Consider the following 11,868-nt stretch of genomic DNA (forward strand, 5'->3'; position numbering starts at 1 on the left):
TTATTCAAATGATGCAAATTAGAGTCCAAAACAAGAGGAAATGCATTAGGAAGAGTAGATATGACGGAGACATATCAGCTATACACCGAGTTGCTCCTGACGAAGGTGGGCATGGGGAAATTATCTACGGTCTTGTCTGGTTTTCCTTCGTCCAGTTGATGATAGTCGGAATCAAGTTAGTAGCGAAATCATTTCTGCACGCATCTATAGGTACAACGACTGCCTGCTGTAGAGACTCATTTTTCTCCTCAGCTGCTTTTTTGCATCCTCGGCTGCTTTTTTTGTCGAATGCAAGCTTCACCCTCTCGTCGATGTTCGCTTGACTAAACTTCTTTTTCTTTCTTGGCCTTCGGGCCCTCGTCGTAAAAGACCTTCCACGTGGCACCGTCTACTGCGCTGTGCACGCTTACATATTGCGGCCGCTAGTCCAAAGGGAGTCCCTTAAGTTCGTTCAAGGCCCGGTTGAGAGGGATGTCCCACATGGGCTTCATTGATGAAGACTGGCTTTCGGCTGCAAGCTTGTCTTGCTTCTCCTGAAGAAGGAACGTGAACCATTTATGAATGTGTAGTTGACTTGATTAGAAGCTAAATGTGAGGTGGTAAAAGAATAATTACCAGCATTCAAATCAATTTCCTCGTGATCAGGTCCGTGTAAAAAACCTTCTTTTCCTTGTCCCACTTGTAGCGGGCCCGAATGAAGTCACGCTCCAAGGGGTTGGTGAACTTCGCAAAGGGGTCTGGGAGACCTGCGGCTTCACGTTCTGCATCCGCCTTATCCCATATGGGATTTATGCCAAGGTATCCACGACTTCCGAGGCATTGGTTCCCCGTGTTCCATTGTTGAAGGCTCTTGAATTTCACAGCCTTAGCCTTGGCTGCCTCGCCAGAGCAAGTGTCCTTTAACTTTTGGAACTGCGCTTCGTATGTGTCAGATTTTCCTACAGAATCTTGGACAGGGGTTCCTTAGCCTCAATATCTCACCCTCCCTTTCCAGGAGGCCAAATCATTGATGAACATTCCCATGGTGTGATTGTTAAACTTTTTCATCTTTAGATCATCCCACGGGTGTTGTATGTCGTCATCCCGGTCAGGGAACTTCAATCTCTTGTGCAACTTTGTCAGGAGCAACTACCTCAAATGTTCTTTACCCCGTAAGTCATTGTCGTTGACGCTCGCGCATTGCCGTAGGCTGCATCCGACTTGGTTCCTATAGCACTTGTGTCGGGGGTTTGGTGTGACATATGCCAACGGATGGCTTATCATGGTGGTGGCGAGTAGAACGTCGCCGGTGCCTGGAAACGGGACGAGGCGAAGACATGCATGCCAGCGAATCTTACCCAGCTTCAGGGCTCTCCGAGGAGATAATACCCCTACTGCTGCTCTGCGGGGTCTCCGCATGATCACTATGGCGAAAGTGTTTACACGGTTGCTCCTTGAGCTGTTTTCTAGTGGTGGGAGAGGGAAAGGCTAGCTCTCTCCCTTCTATACGGTCTGGTCTAGAGCTAATGGGTTCCAACCCTTTTCATGGGTGCCCTGGGGGGTTTATATAGGCCTACCCCCCTAGGGGTACAATGGTAATCCGGCAGGACGCGGGCCCAGCCGTCAGTGCCTTTGGCCTCCGTCTTCTTTGCCGACCACTGGGGCCCGCCGACTGGCCTGGTACGGAGCCGATAGGCCGCGTCCGCCGTGGGCGGGTCTTGCCGGCTGCTAATTACTGTAGCCGTGCTTCTGATGACATGGGCTTGATCATGAGGTCATGGCAACAGCCCCGCCGCCTGGCGGGCGATCACTGTTGCCACTCCCCATCACGTCTTGATTAATGGTGCGTGGGCCCCGGGGGAGGGCTCGGCCGATTCCCCCGGGCTGACTCCCGACGGGTCCGACTGGTGGTTCTCCTGCCGTCTCCCAAGGTCTCACTGACTGGTGGGGCCTGCTGCCTCCAGGCCGTACAGACAAGTCGTCGTGTGTGCGGCCCGGAAACAGTGCCACACCGCGCGGAGATCTTCCGGGGTACGGCGTGCTGTGGCCATGCCTGCCCTTGGTGAGGGGCGGGGGTGGGCTTCGTTGTAGCCACGCCCCTGCCTCGTCCCCTTTGATGAGGTCATGGGGTTTGTTGGAGTCGCAGGCCGACTCCCCAAAGCCGGCTTCTCTGGAAGTCGTCCCTGGGACTCGGCTGTGAGCGGGCAGTCGGCCGCCTTGCCGTCGACTCCTCAGGAGGCGGCTCTTTGTCCTCGGGACTTGAGGGGCGCAGCCTGCCCCGATGACTTGAAAGGTTATGGGACTTGGGTTGGCCTACCCGTGGCCCATTACTCCGACAGTAGTCCCCGAAGCTGGTGAGGTGCCGCGGACGATCGGCCGAGAAGCCTCAGCAGTTTCTCTTTCCGGGTGCTCAACACATGGTCTTTGATTGACTTCTGCCGGGCCGACTAGAAGGAGTCGGACTTGCTCAACTCGGACTCACTTAATTCCGACTCGCTCAGTATTTCGAACGTCGCGGCGGGATTTAACTAGCGTGCCAGCTAAGCCTCCAGGTCACCACCCGTTCTAGGCCTGTCACGTGAGGGCATGTGGCTAGGCCGTCCTGCCAGCCTACGCGCGCGACGGGACGGGACCATAGGTGGGGACAGCCACTACCGTGCCTCGGCGCCCGAGCGGATCCGCTGTGGCCCCGGTGGACGGTTGGGATTCCCGTGGAGTTATTGCGCGCAGTAACTTTATCGTGGATCGTGGGGGTCGTGGGGTTGTGGGCGCAGTAAATCCCCACGTCCGCCCCCTCGGCTTCGCAGCCCACGAGGCTATAAGTAGGAGGAAGAGGGGGGCACGCGCGCCCCTCCTTCCCACTACTCCTCGTTCTCTTCCTCCTTGCTGCTCCTCGCTCTCCTCCTTCCTCTTCTCTTCTTCGCTCCGCCACACGCCCAAGCTCCGGCGAACGCTGCGGCGACAGCTCGCGATGAGTTCTTCCTCCGCCGCCGCGCCTCCCCCAGTGCGCTCCGGCACCTGGGACTGCTCCGAAGTTCATGAAGACCACGTCGAGTTCCTCAGCTGGACTCGTCGACTCCCCGGCGAGGATCGCGTGTAGGTGCGTCTTGCGCCAAAGGGGGAGATTTCCCTTGCGCCGCAGGAGGGCGAGCGGGTTATCTTCCGCTCGCACTGCCTGCGCGGGTTGGGGCTGCCGGCGAGCAGTTTCTTCCGGTCCTTCCTCAATTTCTACGGCCTCCAGCCGCACCACCTCACCCCCAGTGCAGTGGTGCTGCTGTCCGCCTTCGTGGCCATGTGCGGAGGCTTCCTCGGAGTCCTCCCCACCCTCGAGCTCTGGGGGGAGTTTTTCTTTTCCAAGCTCAGCACCCAGGCCGCGGGCGTGGCGGCTCAGTGCGGCGCTTTCATCGTGGTGCGAAGGTCGGGGGCCGACAATCCCTTCCCCTCCATCTCGCTGATCAAGTCGGTGAAGATGTGGCAGAGATCCTACTTCTACGTTAAGAACGCCTCAGCGAGGGGGACTGGGTCAACCTGCCAGCTTTCGAAGCCCGCCCGCCGGCTGGGCGACTGCCCAACTGGTCGTACCGGGCCAAGTCGCTAACGCTTGCGGGAGCCGGCGCCATCACGCGACTCTGAGTGCTGACGTAGTCGGAGGGTCTGACTGGTCCAGACCTGCTGGCCGCCTTCGTTTCGCGCCGAGTTCTCCCACTCCAAGGCCGCCCCCATATGATATGCCAGATGAGCGGGCACCGCGACCCGAGTCGGATGTGCACCAAGGACATACCTCATGAAGAGCTGGCCTTCATGGTGAACTACCTCTCGGACAGCAGGCTCCTAGAGGACTGGCGGTTCGGCAAGGAGCCGTACTCCCGCGCCAAACCCCCGCCCGTGGTGAGTCGCCTTTCTTTTTTTCTTCTTTGGATTGTCTTCTTCTTGTCGAGTTTTGTTTTGACCAGTCGGCTTTGGTTAGAATCCCCTCCTACACCCACCAGCCGGCACCTCAGGGCCGGCCCGCGAGTTCCTTGCCGATCGGGCGAAGAGCGACGTCGATGACCCCGATCTGGGGGCGGCGGCTCTGGAAGATGACGCCGAGGGAGGAGGAGGAACAGCAGGCGGCTTCAGGCCCTCGGCCACTTTCGCCGACTGGCCTGACGACGACGCCGAGGGAGAATTCGCCCCTCGCCATCGGCCAGGAGCCAGCCAGCCTGGCGCGGGCTCTTCTGTCGCGCCGGGCGCTCCAGGCGGCGGAAAGAAGCGCAGGGCCATGCCGACCTTGTTCGGCAGTCGGCCGAAGAAGCCCAAGGGTTCGGCTGCGGCGACCGGCGGGACGAGGCGGCCCCAAAGGCCATCCGCTTCCGTAAGGAAGTGAACAAGCCGCCATTGGTCTCCGTGTAAGTATTCTGTCTTCAAAGTTTTATTCTTTCTTTGTGACATTGTCTAAGTCTCTGCTTGCCCCTCTTGCTTCAGGGCTCCCCTCTCTCTTGAGAGGGTCACCGCCGCCTCGGTCATGGTGTTAGCGGAGACGTCCGCCACCACTCGGCGGATTGACCCCGCTACTGACCTCCCGGAGGCGATGGAGCGGAATGCGCAGGAGAAGCGCAACGAAGAAGAGGCCCTCCGCATGGAGAAGGCAGAGGCCAACAGGGCGGAGGCCTCCACCAAGAAAAAACTGGCGGAGGCCGAAGCCACTGCCGCGGCGAAGCAGCAGGCCGAGGAAGCCGCACGCCGCCAGTCGGCGGTTCTCGTTACCCCGTTGAACTCTACGCCACCGCCTCCGGAGTTCACAGGGGAGACTGAGGAAGCCGGCGGGGAGAACCCCGTCGTGGAGGGGGAGGGCGGTGACACCTCTACACCGGATGTGAACGTTCCGCCGCCGCCTCCGCCGCCGTCTGAAGGTGCACAGGGCGAACAGCCGGCGGGCCCTCTGGTGCCGCCGACCGAAGACGAGGCCGTGGCGAGGCTACTCCTTCAAGTCGGCTCGCCAACGCGCCACCGTCTAGAGAAGGCGACTTCGGCACCCCGCCCCCTGGAAGTCGGCGCCGCCAGCTCGGCGATCCCAGACGCCGAGGCGACAAGCGCCGCGCCCATTGGGTGGGTGCGAGGAGGCGACACAGGGCCGCTGAACCAGGCGCTTCTGGACGTCCAGGCGAAGCTTCGTGCCGAGGGCGACGCTCTCCAGAATTGCACCAAGGTGTACATGGCGTCGCGGGCAGTCGTCCGGGTATGTTTTTCCTTTGGCCTTTGTTTTCCTTGTTCCTCTCTGTGGGGGCGCGCCAGCGCACCCACTGGGTGTAGTCCCCGAGTTTCAGGCTGGCTGCTGAGTAGGCAGCCCGGAACTCCAATTGATGAACTTTGGGTGTTAACTTTTTGTCTGAAACTTTCATCGCAGGATTACCACAACCTCCACGTCACAGCCTTCAACCGTAACGTCGAAGAGCTGGGCAAGCGGACCGTCGATCTGTCGGAGAGCCGGAGTAAGTCCTTTTCCTTCTTCGCGGGGGCGCGCTGGCGCACCCGCGGGCTGTAGTCCCCGAGATTCGGGCCGACTGCTGAGCAGTCGGGCCGGATCTCCCCGGCGACCTTCTTTACTGATGACTTGACGCCTTCTTTCTTTCTTCTTCTCAGGGGCCAACGCTGCTCTTCAACAGCAGCTGAGCGACGCCAACTCTGCTTTGCGCGCCAAAGAGGAGGAGTGCAGCAAGCTCGCCATGGAGCGCGATCTGGTGGCCACTCAATTGGCGGAGTAGAAGGAGCTGCTTGTGAAGACGCAGAGGGAGGCGGAGGAGACGGAAACCGCCCTCCTGGCCGAGTTCGCGAGCGAGCGCTCCTCCTGGTCTGACAAGGAGGCACTGCTGTCCTCCGGCTTCCACGAGATTGAAGACATCGTTGATGGTGAGTTTCTTTATTTTCTTTCTTCGAGCTGCTGACTTAAATCGTGCCGACTCCTGGTTTTTGACTTGCTTCTTCGTTTCTTCGTGTCTTTGCAGACTTCTTCCCTGGGCAGTCGTAGGCCGCCATCCAAGCCATCGAGGCTGACCGTGAAGGTCAGAGGGCGGAGGGCGCAGAGATTGCCGCCGATGCTCCCCGAACTCTTGATGAGCACATCCTGAGCATCGAGGCTCGCCTTCGGCCGGCTCACCGGATGCTGCGCCGGCTTCAACGTGCCGGTGCCTAGGCAATTGCCGCCCTGTGGCCGGATATGCAGGCTCCGCGCACCCCTAGCCTGATGGCCGACTGGCTGGAGGTCGCGGCTGGTCGTCTTGAGGCCTGGAAGGGCTCTTCGGCCCGAGCTGGAGCGCGCTGGGCCTTGGAGTTCATCAAGGCATGGTATCCGGGGCTGGACCTAGACCGGCTGGCCACGCTTCGGTCGGAGGCCCAGCCGGAGCTGGCAGCCGCGGAAGATGCCCTCGTCAAGTGTGCTGCGGCGATTGCTGAGTACACCGACACTAGCATCTTCGTCCCCGAGCGGTCTGAAGACGGCGAGGAGGTACCGCCAGAGTGGTTTGGGATGAATCCAGGCTACGACGAGGACTCGGCGGAGGTGATTGGCTCTAGCGTCGAGGAAGAGGGCGAGGCGGAGGACAGAGGCGAGGCGGAGGCCCCAGAATACGGAGCAGATGGCCAGCCTCAGCTTGACCGTGCCTCCAGCAACGAGCCGCGTGCGACCGACCTGATGGCCGCCGGAGGCGATCAAGCCGAGACTAGCCAGCCGGCCGCCCCGACGCCTGGCGCTGGCGCCTCCTCCGACCCTCTGAATCCGTCTGCTGCTTCCTGAGCTGCCGCTGTATCTTTGTTTTGTCTGCTTCAGTAGTCTTTGAAGAACTTGTTAATTCGCACAATTCCACCCACGGAGTGTATTTTGAACCTCTGCTCGAAAATTCGGCCAAGGGCCTATGTTATGTAAATATATTTATCTGATTTCTATCTTTTCTTGCTCATTGCTCTTTTGGCTTTTTCTCCTTTGCCGCTTTCTCTTAGTTGCCTGGCTTGCCAATCGAACAGCCACTCTGCGGACTGTCGCTGGATCAAGTGCTAGGCTACTTTGGGAAAGCAAGTACTTAGCCGTTTTCAAGATTTTTGGAGAAAGTTAGATAGAAGACGGCAATCCGACTATCCGAGAGTCGGTTTGCGAGAAAGGCTGGAAGCTGTCTTGAGCTATGTTTTATGCTTTGAGTCCTTAGCCATTTTTCATGCACATGCCCATTCTACCTTACTGCTGCCCACCGTACAGTCGCTCCGCGAGCTGCGGCTTCTGACAGGAGATGGTTTAGGCGTTTACACACTACTTGGCCGACTTGTCGAGCGCGGTGCCAAACGGCACAAAAAGGAGTAACATACTCGCAGTCATAATTTTTATCATACAGACAAAAGAGGGCAGTCCCCGAGCTCGCCTCGGGGTGGCCGAAGTCTTGGTACTTTAATACAAAAGGTAGTGTGGTACATACTGCATCAACTGTAAAATCTTCGGAGGAGATTTGCATTCCATGGCTGCTTTGTCTCCTTGCCGGAGTGGTCCCTCTTGCGTGCTCGGGGCTTCTGAGCGTCGATCTGGTAGTAGGAATTGTTGCCCAGTACTTTGCTGATGATGAAAGGGCCTTCCCCAGGCGCCGACAGCTTGTGCTGGCCGGCTGTTCGCTGGATCAGCCGGAGCACAAGGTCGCCTTCTTGGAAAGATCTTGGCCTGACCTTCCTGTTGTGGTATCGGCGCAGGCTCTGCTGGTAGATGCTGGACTGGCTGAGTGCCAACAGCCGGCCCTCTTCCAGCAGATCGACGTTGTCTTGTCGTGCTTCTTCTGCTTCCTCCTCGGAGTACATGGTGACTCGTGGGGAGTCGAACTCTATGTCCGTTGGGATGACGGCTTCGGCACCGTAGACGAGCAAGAAGGGTGTGAAGCCGGTTGACTTGTTTGGAGTCATGCGCAGACTCTAGAGGACGGTTGGTAGCTCGTCGAGCCAGCAGCCGGCCGAGCGCTCCAGAGGCTCGATCAGCCGAGGCTTGATGCTGGACAGGATGAGGCTGTTTGCTCGCTCCACTTGGCCGTTTGACTGCGGATGGGCGACGGACGCTAGGTCCAGTTGGATGCCCTGTGTTGCGCAGAAACGGGCCAAGGCGCCTTTGGTGAAATTTGTGCCATTGTCGGTGATGATGCTGTGTGGTATGCCGTACCGAATTGTGATATTGGAGATGAAAGTTACGGCAGTCAGACCGTTCAGCTTCTTGATTGGCTTTGCTTCTATCCACTTGGTGAACTTGTCCACTGCGACAAGTAAGAGAGTTAAACCACCTCGTGCTGTTTTAAATGGTCCCACCATGTCTAGACCCCAAACTGCGAAAGACCAGGCAATGGGGATGGTCTTGAGTGCAGAAGCTGGCTGGTGCGGCTTGGAGCTAAACTTCTGACACCCTTTGCATCTTTGGACCAGCTCCTTGGCCTCTTCCAAGGCAGTTGGCCAGAAGAAACCGTGTCGAAAGGCTTTGGCGACGAGTGCCCTTGAAGCCGCATGGTGGCCGCACTCGCCTTGATGGATGTCTTTGAGAATCGCTTGGCCTTGCTCTGGCTCTATGCAGCGCTGGTAGACACCAGTGACGCTGTGCCTGACCAGCTCTCTATTGACTATGGTGTAGGCTACCGCCTGGCGTTGTATTTGCCGAGCTGAAGTTTCATCAGTCGGCAGCTCTTTGTTCACCAGGAATTTGAGGATGGGCTGGGCCCATGAGGGTGCTGCTATTTCTTCGACTACCAGAACTGCGACTCGGAAGAGGGCGGTTGGGCTGGGAGGCGGCGGGTTGGAGTCAACAGCCGCTTGCTGGGTTGATGAAGTCCCCAGGCCGACTGGCGCGGTCCTTGGGCCGGGTTCTGGAGTCTTCGAGTCCGCCACCGCAGTCCCCGGGGTGGGTTTGGCTGTGGCAGCCTTGGGGTCTTCCGCCAAAATCCTTGTTCCGACTGTCGGAGCTCTGGAGTCGGATCCGACGTCTTCGGGAGGAGCCTGCACAAAATAGAGTCTGATTCTGGTGAAGGCTTGACAGACAACTTGAGGAGGCGTTGAAGAGCGACACCAGATGGTATTGCTTGGCGGGTAGAGCCGATTCGTGCCAATGCATCTGCTTGGTCGTTGTCATTTCTTGGCACATGGAGGAACTCACACCCTTCGAAATACCCGTTGAGTTGCTTCACAAGGAAACGGTAGCTCGCCATGTTTGCATCTTTCGCGTCCCAGTCTCCAGATGATTGCTGGACCACTAAGTCCGAGTCGCCATAACACAAGATCCGGCGGATGCCAAGCTCTTTGGCAAGCCGAAGCCCGTGAATGAGCGCCTCGTACTCGGCGACATTATTGGAGGCGGCGAAGTGGATTTGTAGCGCATATTTGAGCTTGTCTCCTTTGGGAGAGGTGAGGACGACGCCGGCTCCCAAGCCAGTGCGCATCTTGGAGCCGTCGAAATGCATCCGCCTATGGGTGGAATCAGGTGCTGGAGGTAGGTACTGGGTCTCGGCCCAGTCGAGGAGGAAGTTGGCCAGTGCTTGTGACTTGATGGCGGTGCGGGGCTGGTAGTGGATGGTGTAAGGAGCCAGCTCTATGGCCCACTTGGCCACTCGACCAAAAGCATCTCGGCTACCGATGATCTCGGCAAGTGGGGCCGTGCAGACCACTGTGATTGGATGCTCTTGAAAGTAAGGCTTCAATTTCTTGGCAGCAAAGTGTACGCCATAGCACATCTTCTGGTAGTGGGGGTAGTTCTGCTTGGAGGTCGACAGTACCTCGCTCAGGTAATATACCGGTCTCTGGACAGGTAGCGCCTTGCCTTCCTTCTTGCGCTCCACTACAATGACCATGCTGACTACTCGGCTCGTGGCGACGATGTATAGGAGCATAGGTTCCTTGGGAGTCAGAGCCGCCAGGACGGGTGGAGTAGTCAGCATCTTCTTCAACTCGTCAAAAGCTTCGTCCGCCTTATGGTTCCACTCGAAAAAAGTGGTCTTCTTCAAGAGTTGGTATAAGGGGAGAGCTTTCTCGCCCAGCCGACTGATGAGTCGGCTGATGGATGCCAAGCAGCCGGTGAACTTCTGCACATCCAGCAGTCGGCTGGGTACCTCCATTCTCTCAATGGCCTTGATTTTTACTGGGTTGCATTCTATGCCGCGTTCAGAGACCAGGAAACCTAGGAGCTGGCCTGTTGGTACTCCGAAGACGCACTTCTCGGGGTTGAGCTTGATCTAGAACCGGCGCAGGTTCTCAAAAGCCTCCTTGAGGTCTTCCAACAGTGTTCCACGCTTTTCCGTCTTCACCACCACGTCATCCACGTAAACATGGGCGTTCCTGCCGAGCTGCTTGAGGAGGCACTTGTGCATGCAACGCTGAAAGGTGGCGCTGGCGTTCCTTAAGCCGAACGTCATGGTGAGGTAGCAGAAGGCTCAAAGTGGCGTGATGAAAGCAGTTTTCAGTCTGTCAGTCGGGTTTAGCTTGATCTGGTGATATCCTGAATATGCATCCAAAAAACACAACAGCTCGCATCCGGCTGTGGAGTGTATCACCTGATCGATTCTTGGTAAAGCAAATGGGTCCTTGGGGCAGGCCTTGTTGAGGCTCGTGTAGTCAATACACATTCGCCACTGCTTGTTCTTCTTTAGTACCAGGATTGGATTTGCTAGCCATTCTGGAAAGAATACTTCCGTAATGAAGCCGGCTGCTAGGAGTCAGGCTATCTCTTCTCCGACAACTCTTCTCTTCTCTTCTGATAAGCGGCGCAGGGGCTGTCTAACCGGCTTTGCATCAGATCGGACATGTAACTTGTGCTCGACGAATTCCGTCGGTACACCTGGCATGTCTTTGGGGGACCATGCAAAGATGTCCCGATTCTCACGGAGGAAATCGACGAGCTCGCCTTCCTATTTGCTGTCGAGGTTTGCACCTACGACGGCGTACCTCTTTGGGTGCTCCGGGTCCAAGGGTATCTTCCTTGTCTCTTTGGCCGGCTTGAACGAACCCTCAGCCTCCGACTCTTTTGGGTTGGGCGACACCTCAGGCTGCTTGCCGGCCATTGCCACAACTCGCTCAAGGAGCCGCTTCTCAGCCACGATTACCAAGGACTCGGCCAGCCGACTGCTGTCTGTTGCGCAAGCAGACGACTTCCGGTAGTCGCCAGCCACAGTCAGAATTCCCCTGGAACTGGGCATCTTCATCTTGAGGTAGGCGTAGTGGGGGACCGCCATGAACTTGGCCAAGGCAGGTCGGCCAAGCAGCGCATGGTGTGGGCTCTAAAGATCCACCACCTCAAACCAAACGGGCTCTCTACGGAAGTGATCTTTGTCCCCAAAGAGGACGTCCATCAGGATCTTGCCGATTGGCGAGCAGGAAAGCCCAGGAACAATGCCGTGGAACATAGTTCGGCTGTTCTGAAGCTGTCTTTGCTTGATTCCTCACTTCTCCATGGTGTCCTTGTACAGGATATTGATGCTGCTGCCCCCGTCTATCAGAACTCGCGAGAAACGCGCGGCTCGTCTGTCCGTAGCAAAGGTGGCATCCAGCACCAAGGCATAGGAGCCCGGACTCGGCATCACTTCTGGGTGGTCAGCCCTGCTCCAGCTGATGGGCTTCTCAGACCAGTGCATGAACTCTGGCATCTCCGACGCTAGTGCGTTCACCTCTTGTCGCTGCAGCCGCCTGCTGCGTCGATCATCAGCCACACTGGTGAACACCACATAGGCTCCATGCTCTTCAAGGTATTCGTCTTGTACCGTGCCGACTGGCCCCTCCTGATCAACAGGACCCCGTTTCGACCGTAGGAGGTCTGTTTCCTCCATTTTGCGGTATGCCAGACCCCTCCCGATGAACAGGATCCCGTTTCCAGTGTGGCCGGTCGAACATAAGGCCATTTCCTCCGTTCTGCGG

Source organism: Triticum urartu, chromosome 1 (genome assembly GCF_003073215.2).
Source record: "Triticum urartu cultivar G1812 chromosome 1, Tu2.1, whole genome shotgun sequence".
NCBI classification, from domain to species: domain Eukaryota; kingdom Viridiplantae; phylum Streptophyta; class Magnoliopsida; order Poales; family Poaceae; genus Triticum; species Triticum urartu.